The sequence below is a fragment of the Chlamydotis macqueenii genome, chromosome 1, assembly GCF_036417535.1.
Source record: "Chlamydotis macqueenii isolate bChlMac1 chromosome 1, bChlMac1.mat, whole genome shotgun sequence".
Taxonomy (NCBI): domain Eukaryota; kingdom Metazoa; phylum Chordata; class Aves; order Otidiformes; family Otididae; genus Chlamydotis; species Chlamydotis macqueenii.
The window spans coordinates 150,746,929-150,769,286 of NC_141556.1; positions in this window are offsets into that span (position 1 = coordinate 150,746,929).

Sequence of the window (22,358 nt, forward strand, 5' to 3'; positions counted from 1 at the left end):
TTCCGGGAGCGCTGGGGGCCGCCGAGGGAGGGAAAACCCCACCGCGCGAGCCGCTGGCCTCCTCCCCAGATAAATTTAGGCAGAGACTTTTCTTCACAGTCCAACCTCATCCCCTAATAAATTTATTCTGAGGGTTTCATCCAAAGTTTTGAGGCGGAGGTTTGTCTCTGTGAGGGTCTCTCTGTAGAGCCGTTGCCCTAAGGCCGCCTGTTTGGCTACTGCAGCCTTGAGGTGAAAATATTTCCTCAAGGCTTTGCAGCCATGGCAGATGGTGTGCCAGGGGGTTTCCTGCAAGTCCTTCACTGTCCAGTCATTTTTGGTATCACACAGATTAGGGAATCATTATCCACTAGGACATCACTGAAAAATTTCAGCTTTTACTACTGAAAAACAGATAACGTGAACCATTAAAATGCTTGACTTGAAATAATTCAGGTGCTGGCTGATACATCTTGGAGTGGGTAGGCCTGGTACAAGAAGAGGAATCATCTGTGTGCTCTGACGGAGAGGGAAAACCTGTGTCAAAGTTACAGCGTGAAGGCCACAAAGATGGCAGCTGGTCACAAGCAAAAAATATCTGCTTGAGAAAAATAGGATCGATGTGCCCTTGATCTATTTGCAGATGCACTTTGATGTAAAACTGCTTGACTTCAGTGGTTTCCACCTGTTATTAATTACACTGGATTTTCACCTCGCACTGCGTCACCCTTTGGGACTGTTTCTTCTCTGGCGTTGTTGAGCGTGTGTACTGCAGGTGGCAGATACCCATTTTATCCCTGCAGTAAAACACGGATCCATTTTGCTTTTTTTACTCAACTGCATTTGTAGGTCTGCTACTTTTTCACATTTCAGTAACTGAGATCTTGAGAAAAGCAAAATTCTTGTTCATCTTTCCATCAGCTTGTTTAATGAAGGGACAAATCCTTTTTATTAGTGGTTTCTTCAGCTCCAGTGGTCCTATCTAACCAGCATTATCATCATGTTCATCTTTCCTGAAGACGCCTTCAGGTGTCTAAATAGCCTCTATGGCCACCTGACGATACTGTGGCAGAAGAGAGGACGCAATCGAGCTTCTGAACTTTAAACTCTATGAAGCCTCTGGCTTGCCATGGGTGCTACCACTCCACTCACTGTATTGGTTGGTTTAAAATCTCTTTGAAATCAGTACAGCTAACAGCATATGTATTTATCAGTTTGTGGATCTTTCTATGTACAATAAAAGATGTTTGAGTGAGATTTTCATACTCTTTAGAAACTGCTGAGTGGTGGAACCCACAATTTGCTCACAAGCTGCCTGTTTACCCCTTAGACCAGATGTAACAGTAAGTCATCAGAGCTCAATGGCTTTTATTCAGCATGAGATATTGGGGAAACGAACTCCAGGAACTTGGAGAAGAACAAGATGCATTTAAATATCTCAGTAGAGGACCGAGTTTGAAACATCAAATGCAGAACAAAAAAAAAAAAAAAAGAAAAAAATTAGGAGTTGGTGCTAATCTGTAAGATAAAAGTCTTGGCTGGGGAAGAAAAAAAAGATGAACAGGAAGTGTGGGGGTTGGACGAGAAGAAAACACTCTTGTTGGGGATGGGTGACTGTTAAGAGCAGCTATAGTCACAGGGAGCTGGTCTGAAGCACAGAGAGGACTTATGATCTGCAGGATCTTGGAGAGGCCTAAGAAATGCTCTACAAAGGTGAGGAAACTGAGGCACTGAAATGCACATAGAGCATGTCATTACTTTGTTAGCATCTGTAGAGTTCTTACATTATCAAAGCAGAGTACATCACCTCAGGTTGCTCTGTGACGTCTGTGTGTTATGTGCTGCTTTCTCATCTTCTCCTGAAAAGTTAGCTCACCTCAGCGAGTTATTTCTGGGACTAGAGCTCTGAGAATGGTTGCTTGAGCTACGCTGGGAGGCTGCGGCAGTGCTGCTCCAGTGACTCTGCACAGGTGGGCTCCAGTCCCATTTCTGCAATGGGAAGCTGCTCTGACCTCACCGCTCGTGAAGTGGCTGGCTGTTAAAGTAGAAGGACTTCAAAGTGAGCATCCTTATGGATACACTCCAAAGTTTTGCTCCTTCACTGGGAATGAGGTAGGCCTGTGGGCAAATAGATGGGGCTGACGCATGGTGTTGTGAACAGCAAGATTTTTGTGAACTGGTGGCTGAAGCTTAAAAATTATTTTACATGTGAACAGGGGGAAAATTGAACTTTAAGTAGTTCCAAATAATATATAGGTTTCACTTTCAAATTCAGAAGTAGTAAAGAACAAAATGACTCTAATGGTTAAGAGGTGTTGATATACCTACTGATTTGCTAGTAGTACTTATAACAGTTGTGAATGTAAAGAGTCAGTTAAAATGAACTGCTTTACAAATTTGCACTCTAGTATCTTAAATCTTGAGAGGAAGAGGAGGGCTCCACAGTCATATTAAAACTTTCTCACTTTGTGGAAGTTTCTATATTTTTATCTGGATTGAGAAATTGTTTCTTGCTTTTGCTCTAAAAATACATACATAGGTACTGTATGCTGGCGTTAGCGCATAGCTTCCTCCTGCTGCTTTTAAATTACTGTTTCTGAGTCAGTTTGATGCTTGCGCAAGTAAACCTGATCCAGTTAAAGTGGGTATGCTCACTTTGAGTTTGTACATGAAAAAAAAGTTTTCTTTGCTATCAGAAGAGCATCCTAGTTTCTAGCTTGGGTATTGTAACTGAAGTGAAGCCTCCAAAACAGAGGTGTCTGTTAAGGTGGAAGAGGTTCCCCAAAATGCCCCAGTAGCAGGTGTTGATCTTTCTTGGAAGGTTTCAGAGATGACCCCTAACTCAGCTGTTTTGTCCGGATAAGTAGAAAATGAGAATGACCCCCTGCTGCCCTTATTTTGAAGCTTTTCCTCTTGTGATCCCTGCAACCCCAAACCCATGTGGACTCCTGTTTCCAGCCCTGAGTATAACTACTGCAGACCTGGCAGGGTGCAACCCTTGACAATCCCCACTTCACAAAGGCAGAATGTCTGAATTGCTCCTGCAGTGTGACTCCTCTCCGCTCTCTGCAGAATTGCTAACAGGAATAGGGTAGGGAGATGGGAAAATGTGTTATTTTTATTTTTTTGAATGAGTCTAAAAAAAGTAAATCTGGAAATGGAATCAACTTGATCAAGTCAGGAGCATCCAAGGCATACACGGAGGTGGAGAAGGATGGGAAGTGAAGCAATTTGCTTTGTGATGTCTCCTAACAGCATTCTTCAATTATCTTACAGAATTCCTGCTTTTTAATGTAGAAATAGTAACACGTCATCTAGGCTTACTAGTGTGACATTACTTTCTGTATCCGATCTTCTATTATTTGATTGCCTACCGTGAACTGCCTGAGCGATCAATAATGCCATCTACAATTAAACTGAGAATCTTTAATTTTTTTCTGTCACATTTTAGCTTGGCTTACACAACTGCACTGTAAATCAGTCCTTTCACTGATCTTTCACTGTCAAGTAAGTTTAACACGTAAAGAGAGGTCTCCAATAGCAAAGTTAGTTCCTGCAAGTTTTGTGAAAGTCAGTGGCAAGATGACAGAGATCTGAAGGGGTACCTCTTTCCGCCCCCAGCTTAAACTAAGCAGTTATCTGCTCCATTTGGTCTGCCAGGAGTCCAGTGAGAGTGTGAATGGCTCAGGATCACAACTGGAGGATGTGACAGGAGGCTTGAAGTACATGAGAGGACAGGGACAAAAGGTATTGTGGAAGAAGGGAAACTGGGGCTTGGCAAATCATTTGTGGAGGTGTGTGACTCAATCCGTAGGAAATCAGCTTTTGTTGGGCCTGCTGCTTGTAGAACACTTTTCTTCCTGTGGTTATCTAGGTAATACAAATTTATTGCTGTTAGATTTTGGGGGGATTTTTTTGTTACTTTTTTAGATTTTTTTTTTTTCCTCTAAAATAAAGAATCTTGGTATTTCTATTTGTTCTCTGCAGCAGGTTTTGATTCATTGCAGTGATTATGAGTGAGTCCCATTGATTGTATCAGAATAACTAAGATCACATTTGGCTTTGGTTTTTCCAATTTTAGAAGAGTGGCCTCTTTCAAGCTGATTTTTCTCTTTCATACATGCAATATTACTCCATTATACCTATCGGAGGTGCCAAGGATGAGCTTAAGGATATTTAATCCTTCTTGCTTAGAAGCCAACAAAGAGAAACCTGTTTAAAGGAAATGAAGAAAATGCAATTTTCTTTCCCTTCTTCATGCTGCTTACAACAAAATGTAAACCTTCAGGATAAATTTTAACACAGGGAAATAAATATTTGCACCACAAAAGGCAACTTTTATTACAAAGCTGTGCTACTGACTACAATTGGGCTCTTCTTTATATAAGGTTAAAGAAATGGTACAGCTATGTCTAGAAGGAAGACTTAGCCATAAGAGTTATTTTCTGCTTCATTAAGATTTTCTTTTCAATCTTACATCCCTTAAATTTCTCTTGAGAAGCACCTGAATCAGTTTCGTTGGCCAGTATGCAAAGTAATGTGCCTTCTCTCTTGCAGTGTCTATGTAACCACAGTCCAAAAATAGTAAAGGTGATGAGCCAGGCTAGATGTACTGGGAGGCAGATGAAAATCTCTTGGCTTACTTTGCCATTAGTCTAGATTTTGCCATTTTCCTGGAAATTTCCATTGTCAATGAAGTAAAAACCATTCATTCAGCTGACCAACCATGGATGGTCTGTATTAGGGGGAGGTGACTGGCTCTTTGGACTCTATTGGTTATGTTCATTAGATTTCTACTGACTAGAACGAGACCTTAAACGCCTGTCTAATAATAATAATGTATGTGACTTAATATCGAATGGAGTCTACCCTAGGGCCTCGATTCTTTTTTCAACATGTAGGAGTGTAGTTAAATTTGAGTATTATCTGAGTTGCTATAGAGTATCTGTGACATCTGGATGGGACTAGTCTGCTGGAGAGCTTTGGCCTCCTAGTCTGGGGTCAGGAGGCTGGACGGATTCACAGCAATACCTAAATTGACACTAGATGCCCATGTTTAGGCAGATGAATCCTGTCCTGTGTGTCTACATGTGTGCTGTCTATCTAAGTTCCCAAAACAGTCCATGGAGTCTCTGTAGTGGGACTTAGGGGTTTGACCTTTTAAAATATCTTCTCCCTCTGCCTCTCTCCACTATCCAGAACTGAAAGATACAGAGAGGTGGCTCAAGTGTGTATGCTTGCATGCTCAGGGCTGCAGCAGAGCAATCTGGAAACAAACAATTATTTTGCATGCCACAATGGTAGCTCTTACAGTTCAAAACAGCACGGGTACAGGAGCAGAAAGCAGTCAGATAGTCGGATGCAGAGAAAAGGGAAAAAGCAGACCACAACGTGCGTGTGATCTGTAAGGAGTGCATCATACACGTGTTCCGATACTGTGAGAACTCTGGGGCTTGGGACATAGTTTTGATCACTCTGACATTTCATTTGAAGTAGAAATACTGATGTTTACTTGAAATGTGCATGCTGTGTATTATAGGAATGTGTCCGCTTAGTTAAGAGTTTGCTCTCTAGACCTCCGGACAGTGAAGTAGTGAGTAATGTGAAAACTTTCTCTGTTGACTGTAGACCTAGCACGTATTGCACGGACTGTAGCTTGAGCAGCTGTACAGCTTGTTACTCATCTCCGTTAACCATCAAGAGAACTGCTCACCGCTGCAGTTCATCACCAGCATGGACAACAAGATCCAGGACGCTTCTGGTTAGCTAACGTGAATTCCAGTTCGTTGGTATTTCTTCTTAAAGAAATACGGACTTTGATTATTCTGTTACTAAGATGCAATGTTTGAAACAATCATATGCAGAAAGCAACTTTTATTTTTCTCAGGTCTCTGTACCAGACAGATGCAGTCTTCTTACACCAAGATGTTATACCTTGGCACTTGTATCCTTCAGTTCCATAAAGAAATGGGAACAATGGCTGCATGAGAGGCAACACAAGCAGAAGAGAAAATAGCTAAAATGCATGTAAGTATGTATGCTTCAACCTTGGTTTCCTTGAAAAGCAGTTTTGTACCATCTTTGGAACAAATTTTTGTTGAGTTTTTTCCCCTCCGCTTTTTTATTGTTGTTATCATTACCCTATGAAGGTTGTCTTTTGACTCCTATCATTGCTGTTGCTCTGAAGCTTAGAGGTTTTCAAAGACATGATGGTAACAGTATATGCAGATTGTATTCTCCTGTATGGTGGTGGTGTTCTGCTGAAATGGACAAGAATTTCATTTCAGAGGATGAAAACAGTGGTTTTGACTAATCATAAACTCTACTGAGATGCTAAATTTAATCCCTTGAATTTCTTGCCAGGACTTCTATTTATTTAGCTTCCAAACTGAAAAACTACTTTAATCACTTTGCAGTCCTTATACTGAACCTTGCATACTGAACCATGCATCAGCATGCATGTCAGAGAAACACTTCTTCATGTCACTTCATCATGGAAACTTTTTAGCAAAAAAAAAAAAAAAGAGCATATTCCCACGACAAAAGCTCAACGTGTTATCTAAATATTAGTGAGACCGCAACAACTGTTCTTGCAGGTGTGTTTGGCATTTTGCATAATCACATTTGCATTTTGACAGATTTGTGCTCATAGTGTGAATCTCTTCTTCATTTTGCATCCCTAGACACTTGTGTTGCGCAGGAGTGAGAAATGAGCATGGTTTTCTCATGATTGACTGTGGAGCCTGTGATTTGTTCAGGGGGCCCTATGCACTCCCATTTTAAGATAGTGCTGGCCACTATAGAAGTTGCTAACCTGAGGTTCCAAACTGGTTTTGATTTCTTTGTTTTAGTGCCAACTTGCAAATTTAAAAATGCCCTGATGTGACAAATAGTTATGCATATCTCTGTATCTTATAAGTAAATAAATATTGTGGTCATTGGTGCCCAGTGACAGGACCAGAGGCAATGGGCACAACCTGAAACACAGGAGGTTCTGCCTGAACATCAGTAAATGCCTTTTCACTGTGAGGGCGACTGAGCACTGGCACAGGTTGCCCAGGGAGATTGTGCAGTCTCCTTCCTTGGAGATATTCAAAAGCAGTCTGGACATGGTCCTGGGCAACCAGCTCTTGGTGGCCCTGCTGAGCAGATGACCTCCAGAGGTGCCTGCCAACCTCAACCAGTCTGTGATTCCGTGAAACACTATGTTTGGTAATTCTTACTAAGGCTAAATAGGATCACATCTTCCTTGTAGAGCAGTCAGAGATGCTTTTGACCCAGGAGAGGCTGTTTGTCTTGACTATCTGTATCAAGGAAATCAGTTGTGAGAGTAGAACCTGTTGGTCCTCAGCACACAGATGGGGAAGGAAGCCCATCTGAAGAACTCTTTACAATTGACAATGATATGTCAAACAATATCTAAAATTCCTTTTCAGGAAGATGTGAAGCCTAATGAAGCGTTAACTAAATCTGCCAGTAAAGAATACATAAGTGAAATAGATGGCTGGAGGGATGCTGGCTTATGTTTAAAAATAAAGAGTGTTAGTGAAAGGATATTTCATTGCAAACTAATTTATTCAGCTCCAATTTATGCTGCCTTGCTTGTGCTAGTGCATGGGAATAAAAATCATGATACTTTGAGCAGATGTAAGTAGTCTATAAGAACAGAAATACCGTATGTCCATTTTGTTCCCTTAGGAAAGCGGAGTTGCTTGGCACATCTTAGCCAGATGAACATTAACTGTTGAGATTGCAAGACTTTGATTTAAAAGCTGCTCTCCTGATCTCTAGTGTTACTGCACAAGTCTCAAATCAACTGATAGGTTTGTGTATGTGCGAATTTCTGCCGTCTTTTGGAAAACTGAAAACTTACAAATTAATTCTTAATCTAAGTGGAAAATGACACTGGGAGACTACGAGGTGTTTTGAACTTTCAATAGTTACCTGCAGTTAAAAACACTTGTCTTTTTCATAACCATTATTACATATTCTCTCTCTTTTCTATTTTCTCCTTGTTGTTGTTTGTTTTAAAGCAGGATGGCACTTGTAGTTTATTTTCTACTGTAGGTCTAATAAATGTCTGAAGATACATATTAGGTAGTGATTTTTTTTGAAATGTTTCATATCATTAACTCTTCTATTGATCCAAATTGCTATATAAGTACCAAAGTGAAATACACAGTAGAATAGTAGAATAGGTCTTGTTTTGATAGGTTTTAATTTTTGAGTGTTTTTAAAATTATGTTATTTATTTATTTATTTGATGTTTGCTAATGGAAATACTTGATTAAATTCAAGTCAAACTAGACACTTCACATGTGGTTACGGGTACATATGGCTTAGTCTGGGTTTGCAGAGATAATTGTACTGACTGGAGACCTGTACCCATTCTGTCTTTAACGTTTCTCACGGATCACAAAAATGTCATAAAGTTCACTGTCTTCTCTAGCTTCATTTTCCTACTTATGTTTACTTACACAGCTGTTATGGCGAGGATCTGGAATTTCCCTTATACTTATTCCCAGATTCCCCTCTCCTTGCCTTTTACTGTCCCACTCCAGTCTTTAGATACGGCTTAGTCTCTCCCTTTTTGGCAGTCCTAAGTGGCTCTCATCAGAAATAGCTAGCCAGCATTTGATATTCTTTGAAATCTCCAAGTGTAGACCCCGACTATTGCCAAAATAGATATTGTGCCATGACATTTTGCACTATGTAAATAATGTAAACATATGAGTAATAAGACCAAATATTAATCACATTTGTAACAATAGGCTTGACTGCAAAAGTAGTTGCTTAGTGAAATGTTGTTAAAATAAAATGTCATCAAGAAATTTGTCATCTAGAGCTCCATAATATGTGCCAATGGAAGTTTTTGTGGATTTTTTTTCCTTGGTTTTAATTTTTTATAAACTCTGCAATAGTCCTCCAGTTCTCAGCCAGACATCGGAAATTTGGTCTTTACAATACTAAGGCTAAAGAGAAATGTCTAACCAATACACAGCCACATAGTGTTACTCTCTCGGTTGGGTTTTTATGGACCCTTGCGAAGCTGAGCGTTGATACGGTTCTGCAGTATAAAGTCAGGTTTATTTTAGTCTAGTTTATTTTATATTCTTTGCCTAATACCCAACAAAAAGCAAAGATGCTGCTGAGGAACACTAGGGGTCACTGTTAAACGTGATTAGAATGGGTCTTGGGGCAGTTTATTTGCAAACTGAACCTGTATTCCTCACATACATATATTAACCATTCTCTGGCTATTTTATTTCAACTGGAAGGAAGATAAACAAATGGATAGCAAGATTTAACTAGGAGGGGTAAAAAAAAAAATAAATCTGTCTTCTGATTTGTGAGCAATCTTTACAAAGGCATAACTTGTGTTTTGCATTCCTCCATGCTCATTTGTCACAGCATGCAATGATCTTACAAGTAGTTTTAGTCTTTTTGTGATGAGCAAACTGAGATAAATGCCCTGTCTCAGTCTAGATTCATGGAACCAAACAAGACCCACCACAAAGTACCTGAGGTGCCACAGAGTCACACTAGTCAGCAGGGCCTGAGGGTGCCTCTTGCAGAACCTTGGCATGGCTAAGCAGACAGAGCCCTCTTCCTTGGGTATTTTAATTTTTAACAGCAGTTAATGAATTCTTCACATGTATTTGAAGTTTGAAAATAATCTCCTCCTGGTTTTTAGACTAATGAGATGAGAGTTGCATCAGCCTCAAGTCTGTCCTGAGTTGCATGGGAAATAAGAAAGCTTTCCATAGCCTTCATCATTTTCATCTTGTTCAGCGTGTGCAGCTGCAGGCACTGGCTTGTACTGCAAGGGCACACCTCTTTGGGTTGTATGTGTTTCCTCAGCAATATCATATTCTGCGATCAAGATGTACTGCAGGGGAAGGCTGCAGCCCTAGAAAGTGTCTCTTCCAGCATGGGTCCTTTTTGCTTGTGTATTGGACAGAAGGGAGGGAAGAGACTTGGTGGGAGGCACAGGCTTTGCTGCTTTACAGTGCAGCCATCTCTCTTCTGCTCCTGGTCCACTGGTTTGGAGTAGGCGAGTTGCTGGTGCTGCTGTGATAAATCGAAACAAGAGGTCAGATGACTGGTGTTTATGCATGAGGCTTGACAGGTCTGCTTACAAAACGCAGGAGTACGTCTTTGCTACACATGTCAGGCAAGTGGCTCCTGAGCAGTATTTCCCCTGTTACGTTCCTGTTTGGCACTGAGGATGATGAGAGAGTGACACTGTGTGTAACTGCTGATATGGGAAGCTTCAAGTGCTCCTGGCGTTTTGCAGCCTTGAGTGCTGAGCAGCTGACTGGGTTTTTTTTTTCTGATTTTAGAGATCTTCAAACTCTGAAAATGAATTAAATAGGAGGGAGAAGGGAGCCCTGCCCGCAAGTATGTGCAGTCTATGATTGCTGCTATGAGGACAGCTGAAACTGTGGCAAAATGGTTAGAACAAGGCTTTGCTGTGACGCCTCTATTTTGTTTGCTGGTCAAGGTTGTGAGGTCACACAATTATTATCATCTGTCCGTCAGGTTGGACGTATTTGTTTTTAAAAGCTATGTCCAATCAATGCAAATATTTTAGGGAATGTTTTAGGCATCAGTGGGCAGAACTGTAACGGTTTGGGCATTAGAGACTGGAAACAGGAGGCAGGCAATCACAGCTTCAAGCACTTCGACAAATGTCTGCAGAGCAAAAACCTGCGGCTTATAGGACCCTTAACACATCTGTGCTCAGAATTTTATGTGGTAACACTGTGAATGACTTATCTTCAGACAGGAAAGAAACAACACTGTTGAGAGAAATAAATATGACAAGGAGGAGGGAGAAATACTCTGAGCTCTCACCATAGATAGAAAGGAGATGAAGGAGTTGCCCAGGGACATTCTAGAGTGAATGGAGGTATGTGTGATGAATTTGGTCCTACAAGTGCTGCTAGCCTGTAATCCCTTAGCAATTTAATTCACTGCACTCACAGAAGCCGAGGATACTTTTTCGCTGCTTTTAGAAAACAGGGAAGTAACATTATTGTAGCGGTGATGACTGGCTGCCTTTACCACAGGAATGATTCAGGTTGTTTTATTGGAATCTGTCTATGAGCTGGTGAATAAAATGTCAGCATACTTCACTACTTGTATTGATAACAAAAGAGCTTGTACCAAGACAATTTTTTTCCTGGGCTAGGAATAAGTACCATGTTCTTGTACAATGTATTCTTTCAAAGCAAGTGTCTCGTGAGCATTCTGTTAACACACTCTTAAAATTGCTTAATTTCATTTCTGCCTGTGGTATTTCTCAATTTATCCTAGCTCTCAATACTTGCAAGGAGCTATACACGTGAGTATACATACCAGCTCATCCCTCTCTACCAAAATAATTGAATGAAGTCAAGAGAGACCCTGAGCTGCATTCCTCAGTATATTAACCTAGACCACCCTAACCTGTCTTTCAAAGGCCAGAGAGATAAATCCTGTCCTGATTTTCTGGGTTGCACTTTGCCTCAGTTAAATGTCACAGAAAAGTAACAAATTCAATAGAATAATCTGCCTTCCTAATACACGCCTCACCAAAAAATATGGCAGGAACTGGAATGTTGCTTGTCAAGTTCAGGCTTAATATCTCATTTATTCCCATTTGGTTCCTTAGTGGATTCTATGCTTGCCTCGGGCAATAGCAACATGTTTCTTCGTGATGAAATGCGATCAGTTATTTGGATGCTAGCTGTAAGAATGGCATTTCTGTTGGTTTGGCATGAGTCTTAAGAGGTACTTTTTTTTCTAAATGCTGGCTTGATTGTTCTAGCCCCTAGATTAATGTACTATTTTGGTAGCACAGCAAACCAGCCTCACTGTGTGTTACTGTTACCCAAGTTATGACTTCTGCTAACTGACACCTTTGGCATGCATTATGCCTCCAATTAGTTCTGGCAAAGCCAATACCTCTTGACTTCTTGATTGGACATCATTCAACTGACCGCATGGCACATACACATCTTCATATCTACCTGGACCTTGATCAAAACCTGCTTGGAGATCTTTTAGATCCTGAAGGTTATGGCTGGAGGGAGGGCCTTTGCAGCTGAGGAGCGACTTGCAGAGAGGTCCCAGATTCCATCTCTCATCACCAGACTCCATTTTTCAGTTGATGCAGGGAATTGAATTGTGCTTGCAAATGGCCAGTAAGGAATTCCTTCAGAGGAGGAAAGCTCCCAGCTGCCATAGAGCCAGTTTCTGCATGCTGTTTCCACTCCTCCTGCCTGGTAGTGACTGATAGGAAAGGACTGAGGCTGAGAAGAGAGGATCTCACTGAGCTTTATATGGCTCATTGGACCAAACTGGAGGTTACTTTCTCCCGCACTGGGACTATCACAAACTGACCCAAAGGTCTGGGAGGCAGGATCTGCTCAGAGATACTCCACTTTCTTGTGTTCATTGTTAGGAGGGAGACCATGACCCACAGCACCTCTGCCAGCTTTTTCTACAGGCAGCATAAATTACTTGGGATACCCAGGACGCAGGCCCACCTAAACATGCTTTCTTATGTTTGTGTTCAACAGTGTGGTAGGAACTTGTGAGATTTATTGCACTTCTGATGTTGATTGTGGATGGGCATTAGGCCCTGTGCATGTTCAGAGTATTCCAGGCTTACTACTCAAGGACATATAATTGCTGTGAGTAAGCAGGGTAACTCTAAGTGTCCAAAATGTGTGAGTTACCAGGGGTGAGTAGAGTCTCATGTGCCTGGGATAATGGTTTTGTTGTGCATACAAGAGCAGGGTTGGTCTGCACAAGAATCACAGGTAACGGTCACTGCATGTGTGCAGCTGTGGTAGTTTAATTCCCAAAGCAGCAGGGTGAGAGATGAAAGGAGCAACGTTGGTAGTCCTGTCTAAACACAAAACCACACACATGAGGCAGCTTTCTCTAGCTTCCTGTCCAATCTGTCAAATCTCAACAACCTGTGCTCTCTTCTGAATGAGCTCAGACTGGTGTCTGGGCTTTCAGTCTCAACAGACTCAACTAAGTTGAATTGTTTGGCCTTGCAAAAAGTGAGGATTTGAAAACCACTTCCTACAACTTCAGACATTCGCCCCAGTCAAATTAACGTGGTCACTCTCTGCAAGGGAGTCAGAAGTAGCTGAGCTTTAAAAGAGCTAGGCATTTCACTTCCATGGGATAAAATTTCCTCATCCGGAGCCTAGAAAGAACATACTTCTGAGATGTAAAGAGAATATGAAAACTGTCTTTTCCTCCACTATTTGAGAGATTTGCTGAACATGTGTTCCAAGAGACACATGGAAAGATCTGCAAAGATCTCCGTCACTTTTCTGGACAATATGACTATATTTAGTAATTTCCCAGTCATTCTAAGGCTATTAAAATATCTTTTCCAACTTGTGAACTGCTTATAGCTTTCTTCTGTGCAAATAAGTTTATTTATTCAGTTGCATAATTGAGCCAAATTGTATTTCAAGTTAAACAGAAAGACTTATTTGGGGAGCAGCTTTAAATGTACCAGTGAATTCAAGTAAATAGAAAAATCCAAGCATTTTACTGAACTTATCAAAAGAGCTTTTTTTTTGTGTGTGTGAGATATATATATTTATGTTGACTGGACTAAGCATGGTTCAAGGGAAAAAGTTTCATCTTAAAAGCTGAACCCAAAATATGCTCAGGAGCAGTGATTTGGATGAAGCCTTCTCCAGACCACTGAAGTTGAACAATAAATTCTGGAGCTGAAAAGGGAGGACATGACATGCACTCAGAGGCATGGACTCCTCACAAACTTTTGTTTAGAGAAATTAAAATACAGTACTTACCCCCCTCTAATTGTTAATCACACCTGTGCCAATATGTTTAAGATTATTCTGCGCAGCTGCTGCAAGCCAGTGCCAGAGGGCAACCTAGCTCTTCCAGCATGACGAAAAGAACTGAAAGAACTAGGAAAGTCTGGATCACTCCCTGATCCTGCAGGCGGTGGGAGTTTTGTATAGGAAGGGCTTGTAAAGTCAAGTCCTTTGCATGCTTTAACCTAATACAATTAGCCTGCCCTTTGATTTTAGTGGCTAGAGCTGTTTGCCATTACAACTGTGGTCAGATGAGCAACACTTTTAAAATGGAGGCAAACTTCTTAATTCAAATTTAATTATCTCATTAAGATATAGAACCTTATTTAGACAGCCAGCAAAAGAAGGCTTGATTGTTTTGGTTTGCTTTCCATCTGAAAATGCTAGGTGCCTTTGAAAACAGGGTATTTTATTTGGGAGCCTAATTTAAACTTCAAAAATTGAGATTTTTCTTTTTCCCCAGCTTCTATGTGGGTTTGGCATGTAGGCTATGTATGTTGTAGTGAGAATGTTCATTGCGCAGAGCACGCAGACCAAGTATGTCGAACTCTAATGTCTACCTCTGGTAAAATATTATTATTTTTATAAGAAGACCCAGTTACAAACAAGATTTTAAAAAAGTTTATATATTTACAAACTCAGGAGCAGAAGGTGTTTATCATTTTGAGAAATGAGATTCTGAGAAATGATAAACATCAAAATAAAATTGTATTTACAGTCTAATAATTAGTTGCATCAGGATAATATGTTATATGATGGAAAAAATGTGCAAGTGGGCATCTATGCCAACCTTGGTCCTTTTCTCAGAAAGGTCAGAGGATAAAAGTATTATGCCCTGTCAGGCAGCCAGCACCATTTTACAGCTGTTATGAGTTGTACTCAGCATAGAGGAAATGGGCTCTTGCCTTCAGCTCACAAAGTCAAAGCCTGAAACAAGTTGTGCAAAACATTCAGATTGGATCTCTAATGTACTTGAAATCAGTCTTGATTCAAGTCCAGACTAGCTCTATGCACTTGCATCGATTTGCTGGAATTTTGTTTGTGTGATGTTTTCAAGCAAAGGTGGATAAGAATCTTTTTTTTTTATTACCCATGTCTGAAGATTTGCAAACTTTCACAGGTTTTCGTGACTAGCACTACAATGTGATTTCTTTTCTATACTTGTTTTTTTTTAGCTGATGCTGTCAAGAGTTTGCAAATATCACTTTGACTTTTCACAGTTGAGGTAAGGCTCACTTCAGGTGATGTTCTAATATAATCCGATGGACAGAGAGCTCCTACCATGTATATTTGCACCGACAGTGAATTTGAACCAGTCAGGTGGTCTGTATCCTTGTCGTGTGTCTGCCAACCTGTGCATCTTCTCATGTTGTTTAATCTATCAATCAGTCACGTTTTATCTAGCCTAGGATGTAGCTGTGATGTTGAAGTCCTTTACTTAATGGCTGCTACTATGTTCTAGAAGTGTGATGTAGAATGGATCAGTACTGCAAAGCACTTAAGAATTCTAAGCTTTTATTCAAATCAATTAACCAAAGCTGACTAATGCAGATTAAAACAGCAGCAAAAATGAAGTCATTTGAACTTCACGCAAGAAGCTTGCTTTCAAGGCTGTACGAACATGCTTAGCAAAAAGGAGATCAAACTGCTGTAAAAGACAAAGCAGAAAAGCTGCAGGAACTCTGACTAGTGGGAAATCAGTATTTCCTAATGGTTTATACCCTCTTCGCTTGTCTTTCGTAGTGGGTTTTCGCAGGTGTTTATGTGTGTCCAAGCTACAGCTGCACCCCATTTGCTGTGTAGAAGTCCCCAGCAGCTGGCCCAAAATCCAAGTTGCATTGTCCTCAGGAAGATGCAAGTTATGCTTGGTTATGACCACACTTTCTTGCATTGTAACTTGTTAGTATATATTCTAATTTGCGGTAAGCTTCGAGCTAAGGAGTCGAGAAGTGAAATGAAGCTTGTGCTATGTAGACTGTTAAAATTGCTCAGCCACGTTTGCTTTGCATGCCTCTGTGTTATGGAGTCCTGGCAGAGATGGGAAGACCAAATTAAAAAAATTATCAATAATAGGCTGTTCAGCAAATGCTTCTGTTTCTGGCAGTTTTAGCAAAGTGGCAGGAGCAATTCAAAGGCTGCTATCTCCGCAACAAAGCGCTGGCAGTGCACAAACAATGCAGCAAGCGGGTCCATGAAGGACAACTGGAGGGGGTGGGCAAGGCAGAGGCGAGAAGTGATTGTCTGCCTCCTGATAATGGGACCAATTTTCAGTGCAGCTATGCCAGCTGAGCTCCAGGGAGGCACCAGGGAATCCAGTTCAATGGGCTTTAATTTGTGCGTATGTGTATAGATTATATATGACAGGCACGCTTCCACATGCCTTCCAAATCATGGCACTGTATTTAAACCCTAATACATAGATAATGCAGATATGAAATAATCAAAGCAACCTTTGTCATACAGAAAACTGAAGCTCTTGAGGGCAGAGTTTAATCAATGTATTACTGGAACTAAAATTCCAGCCTTACTATAGTGATTGTGTTACTAGGTGCCATATTTAATTCATGAAGAAAACGGCGAATTTTAAAATTGAAATGAGACTCAAAATTTGATGCAGAATGTAAAATTAATTTTCTGTTGGTTGTGAGCATCAAAGAAATAGGTAGAAAAGAGCAAAAAATCTTTCTCATCTATTTCTAGATTCCTTTTATCAGATTCTAAAAGGTCTCAAAAAATGTTACAAAAAAACACTGAGGAAAGGTAGCTGTGATTCACTTCACAAGTTGCATCTCTGCTCTTACCAAAGAAGGTTTTTCTTCTGTTCCTTTAACAATGTATGTAAATGTCAAGCTTCTGTAGGCTGAAGAAAGATTTCACCATTATTTAAACAGATAGGAAAATTATTACTCCCCTATGGTTTTGGTAGTATTACCTCCTTTTGTTCTTTGTTTCAGGTAGGTGAATTGCTAGGAGGTGTTAATATATCACTTCTACACGCATGTATAATGGCAGCAATTGTCACCCTTGTTCTTAAGCTTGTATATTTTCCTACCGCTTTGGCAAGATTTGCTTTAATTGAAAAATAAAGAATCTGCTGATTCAAAAGAAAATACCACAGTGAAATAAATCTGGGTTATATTTGGCTAATAAGGAAACAGAGGACGATGCCGGATGTGGAGGTGACCAGGATGTTCCATTCCAGCTTCCCTTCCTCATTTAACTTTTCTTTGGCTGCTCAAGCTAGAAACGATGCATGAGGGCTGGAACAACAGCAGGCATGGAGGTTTTTTATTACCTGCCCTACTGACACAGTAGCACAGCTACCACAATACCTCCGTCTTCCTTCCTGTAGGCTCCTTCTTTTCCACCCTACGAATATTCTTTCTCCTGATGTCCCTTATCTTCCCCCATGTATGGTTTTATACATACTGTTTGCAAAGTGCCTGTAGAAGTTGGCTTGTAAACTGGAGAGCTGTAACAGTACTTCAGGATGACAAATTACGCAGCGTCTTCCTGTAGCTCAACAAACTCTGGTGCTTCCACACATTGTGGTTCATATGTTTGTTCAGACTCTGGCTTTTCATCTGTAGAAAAGCAAAAGAATTACTGGATCTCACGTTGGCAAGGAAGTGACATCCACACGTGATATTTTAAGCACCAACCTCTCACTGACTTGTGAAACTGGACCTCGAACTCTGTGATTATCTGTGTACAGACTTAGGTAAATGTGCTTGAATTTGCAGAAGTGGCTGGAGACAGTTAGATTTCTTTTATATTTAAGAGTAGAATTTGAATTCTTCTTATATCTGAGCTGCTTTGCTTGGTGATCTAGTTGGTTTGTCCCGAAATATATATTGATCTTATCGGAAGTATGTATGAATGTTGAGTTTGGAGTCAGGTGCTGTTCTGGTTTTGTTTAGTGAGGGGGGGGCCTAAGGTGGCAGCTTCTGTAGGAAACTGCTAGAAGTTGTTTCCCCTTTGTTCAGTGGACTCGGCCGGGCCTAGGGTGGACCCGCTGCTGGCCAAGGCCGAGCCAACTGGTAGCAGAATGTCCTGTGATAACACCTCTGTGATAACGTATTTAAGAAGGGGAAAACAGAAAAAAAAAAAGGGAAGAAGATGTGAAGCAGCTGAGTGGGGGCAGAGAGGGGCAGGCGCGAGCCTTGTGGGCCTTGCAGGCCTCACCCTCTGCTCTCCCGCCGGGCAGCTGACTGGGCCCAACTCGGCCCGGCCTGGCTGCAAGAAGTGGAGAGAAGATGAAAAGCAAATAAGATGTAAAAAGGATCCTGAGAGGCATCTACCAGCCTGTTGTGAGGAACGGCAGCAGACACCAAGGTCAGTGAAGAAGGAGGGGGAGGAGTAATGCGGCTCCTGGCCAAGATTCCCCTGAAGCCTGCGGTGATAACCATGGTGGAGCGGGTTGTCTCCCTGCAGCCCATGGAGGTCCACGGAGGGGCAGAGATCCACCTGCAGCCCATGGAGGACCCCATGCCAGAGCAGGTGGATGCCTGAAGGAGGCTGTGGCCTGTGGAGGGCCTGCTGGGACAGCTGTTCTGGAGAGACTGCACCCCGTGGAAGAGATGACCCACGCCGGAGCACTTTCATGAAGGACTGTGGCGCATAGGTGGGACCCCACAATGGAGCTGGGGAGGAATGTGAGGAGTTCTTCCCCCGACAATGACGCAGCGGCGTAAAGAACATGTGATGAACTGACCACGACCCCCATTCCCTCTTCCCCCTGTGCTGCTGGATGGGGGAAGGTAGTAGAGATAATGTTAAGCTTGGGAAGAGGGAGGGGTGGGGGGAGGTTATCTTGTTCCCTGTCTCATTCTCCTGCTAGTTTTAGAGAAATAAATTAATAGTTTTTCCCAAGTCGAGTCTTGTTTTGCCCATAACGGTAACTTTAAGGATTTTCTCCCTGTCCTTATCTCAAACCTCGAGCTGTTTTTTTTATATCATCTCCCCCTGTTCTCTTGGAGGGTGGGGGGAGTGAGACTGCGTAGTCTGGTCCCACTCGGGGCTGAACTACGACAGGTGCAAATACAACCCCCTGACCAATGTGACAGTAGCCTTTTTGCCAGAGGTCCTTGTATCTATGGTGGAGGTAGTGTTTTCATCCTTCGGAGTAGGGTGTATGGAGGGATTAAACCATTTTAATACTGAAGGGACAAATCAACAGTGTAAACCACAGATTTCAACAAACCACCACGCTGTGCTCTGTCCTGGTAACCTCAGTTGTTGCTGCACGACACTGCTGCTTTCTCTGCACTTCTTCTGTGCTGGTTTAGTTTTTAAACACGTACAAGTTGTGTGTGTTAATACACATACAACATCCTTTCTAAACATACTTTAGAATTTATTTTTAGAAACACATTTAAAACATAGAGCAATTAAGCTGACTTCAGTGAGGTTAGCAAGGAGAGTCAAACATGAGTGTTGGGAAGGAACAAAGATCCTCAATGTTACAGTTTTATTACAACTTTTGTGGTATCGCTCCCTCTTTTTTTTTTTATTTTAATTTAAATTCCTTCTGGAGCATCAAGTGAAAACCCTTCAAAGGAAAATTTCCTAACTTCATAAGAGCAAAGGAAAACTTGAAAACCTGAACCCTGCATGTTCTATAGCTACAAAGCAAATAAAAAGATTCAAAATTCAGATTTCAGTTTCACAACTTTTAATGCAGTAACTGCAACATTTTTTGAAGGCCTGTTTTATGTATTTATTTATTTATTTTAACTGCAGGCAATATGGTTTCAACTCATTATTCTTGCTTAACCTCAGGGCCTGGAAATCCAGGTGAATAGTTTTCTCCTGAAATCATAAAACTCCATGTTTAAAAGAAGAAGAAAAAATTCTAATAATTCAGGAATATTTAACTAATATTTCTTTTATTGTGGTAAATATAGAGAAATAATAAAATGAATACGCTCATACTTGGTGTTTGTCCAGTTAAAAGGAGGGTGGTGGTGAATACCAGATTACTCATTCCTAACTTGGACAAATTCTGATTGTGTCTATATTCATAATTTTTCCATGGTAACCAACATGGATTATTGAGTTGTGACTGCTTTGCTCCATGTGTTTCTATTGATCGTTAGGAGAGCTGTTTTGGTGTTAAATACTGCCAGGCAGTGAGTAACCATTTTTCCACTTTACCGAAGGAATATGTGGCTTTACTTCTTCCTTGCATCAGCTACGGCCTTAATCTTAAATTATCTTCAATGAACTGATTCAACTCATTAACCCACTAGAGAACTGTTCTTTCTTAAAAAAAAAAAAAAAAAAAAAGAGAGGAAAAATAAGCTTTCCTTTGTGACTTTTATCCTGGAGCTGACCTTGCTCAGGGTTTAAAGAGCACAAGTATTGGTGTAAGATAAACAGAATGGAAGAGGGGCACAAGGAGAGGGGTAAAAGGGGGAGGGTGACCGCTTGTTTTCCATGGCAGTGAGATGATAGTTAAGCTCAGCCCCACCATCTTTAGAACATCATCATGAGCTGCCTTTTGACATGGTTTCTTAATGTAAGGTTATTATATCCACAGCAACTGCAGTAAAGAGAAGGCTGTTAGCTTGGATTTACAATAGTGAAAATGGAAGCAGAATTTGACCCTCAGATTAACATTTCCTGTAACTCTTAACACTCTTTTTAATAGTGGTACTTTAGTTCTCTTTTGTTTCATGTATTTATTTTATAATCCTACCAGTGTTTCAGTAGCAAAGTGTTTTAACTTTGGAGCCAGGGATTTTAAGAGAGTGACATTTCTACTTAATTATAAGGTAAGTGGCATTTCATCAAACATTTTAGGTTATTATCATCCCAATTGGAAGCTTTTAAAGAAGAAGAGGAAACAATAATTTTGTTTGGTTCAATGATATAACTTGTTAAGGGTAGCTGGCCCCTGATGATCCCACCTGGAACCATGTGAAGTGGGGGACTTCAGGAATGTTTGACTTCAACCATAAGGACATAGGACATTTTCATTAAAAAATTGAATTGCTGTTAAAGCCAAGCTGGCATCTTCTTTCTGATAGCGAGGGAAGTTTTGGCTCATTAAATTACTGTCTTTTTGGCTCTTGTTTAGCAGGTGCATAACCCTTCTTTTATAAACAACCTACTGTTGGAGGGAACAGTTGATATGTGCTTGCCTGATGTGATTGCTGTAGCAGAGGTGCACAACAAAGGACGCATTTGTCTCTCCTGGCCCTCTCCCATCAAGGCTGGTGACTTGAGATGACTTCCATCCAGCCATGGAGCCCTGTGGCTGACCACTGCATGGGAGACACCTTCTCTACGCTGCATCTGGGAGCACTCAAGGCACTCTAGAATATATATTGCTACAGCACATGTGCTTCAGAAAATAAGTTTTCATCATTAGCCCTTTAAGCCTTATTCACTAATCCATATTGCAAATGAGAAGGGAGAAAATGTCTTAGAAAGCATTTCCAGGTGCCAGGAAGTAAACAGTTATTGCTAGAGTGTGTGCTTGGAAAGTTGGCAGCCTCCAAAATGATTACAGATGAAATTCTACTTCAGATAAAGCAAGAGCTGATATCGGTTCAGTGCTTGGTTTCGACTGATACTTCTTCTTAAAGAACTGATGCTACCTCACTTGGCTAGGCTAAGATCAGTTTATAATTTTAATACACATTTACTTTTGAAGAAGTGTAATTAAAAAAAAAAAAAGAAGTACAGAATATGTGTTTCAGAACAGAAGTCTCTGTCCCCTGAACTGTAGATGAGTGATGTTCTAGAAGGGTGGTAGATTATAACATGCAGAGAGCCAATGGATCACGTGGAGCTGTTTCTCCTTGTTTCAAGCTGCTAAATCCCATTAAAAGGGAAGCCTGAAGCAAATTTTATGGCTAGAAACAAATTTTATGTATTTTCAGTATTTTTGCTCTGTGAATGCAATTACTGTGACTGACGCAAAAATTGCATAAAATCATGATTAAAGAAGGAAGTGGTCTCTGTCGCTGTGCTGGGAGGGTGTTGGTCCCCCAAGCGCTCTCCCTTGTTTGTAGCAAGCGGCTCAGAGGCTTCAGAGGCTCTCTGAAGCCTTTCCAAAACCCTCACTCTGAAGTATTTACTGTCAGCCAACTGGGTACTCGCTGGGGAGACCGTGGATACTGAGATGAAAATTGTCATGTGGGAAAAAAGCCCAAATCTTAATAAGATCAATTAGTTATGCTACAGTTGCTCGCTTGCAGTCCTTTTCCCAGTTAGGCTCCTTCTTTGCTAGCTTTTATAAATTCAAAGGAGTTTTGTTGGTAATTATAAGGGAAATGGCTTTTTTTTTTTTCACTGTACTGAAGATGGTGTCTTTAATATCTACAGTCTTACAGAATACTTAAACCCATAGTATCCTAAACTATATGAGTCCTTCCACCTGATCCTCCCAGGCACCCCCGCTCATTCTGGAGTTCTGCTTACAATTTTTGCTGAGTTTAGCTGTGTAGTTGAAAATGTTACCCCCCTCACAAGTCCAGTCTTTTCCAATGCTGGAAGTTATCACCCGCATAGGCA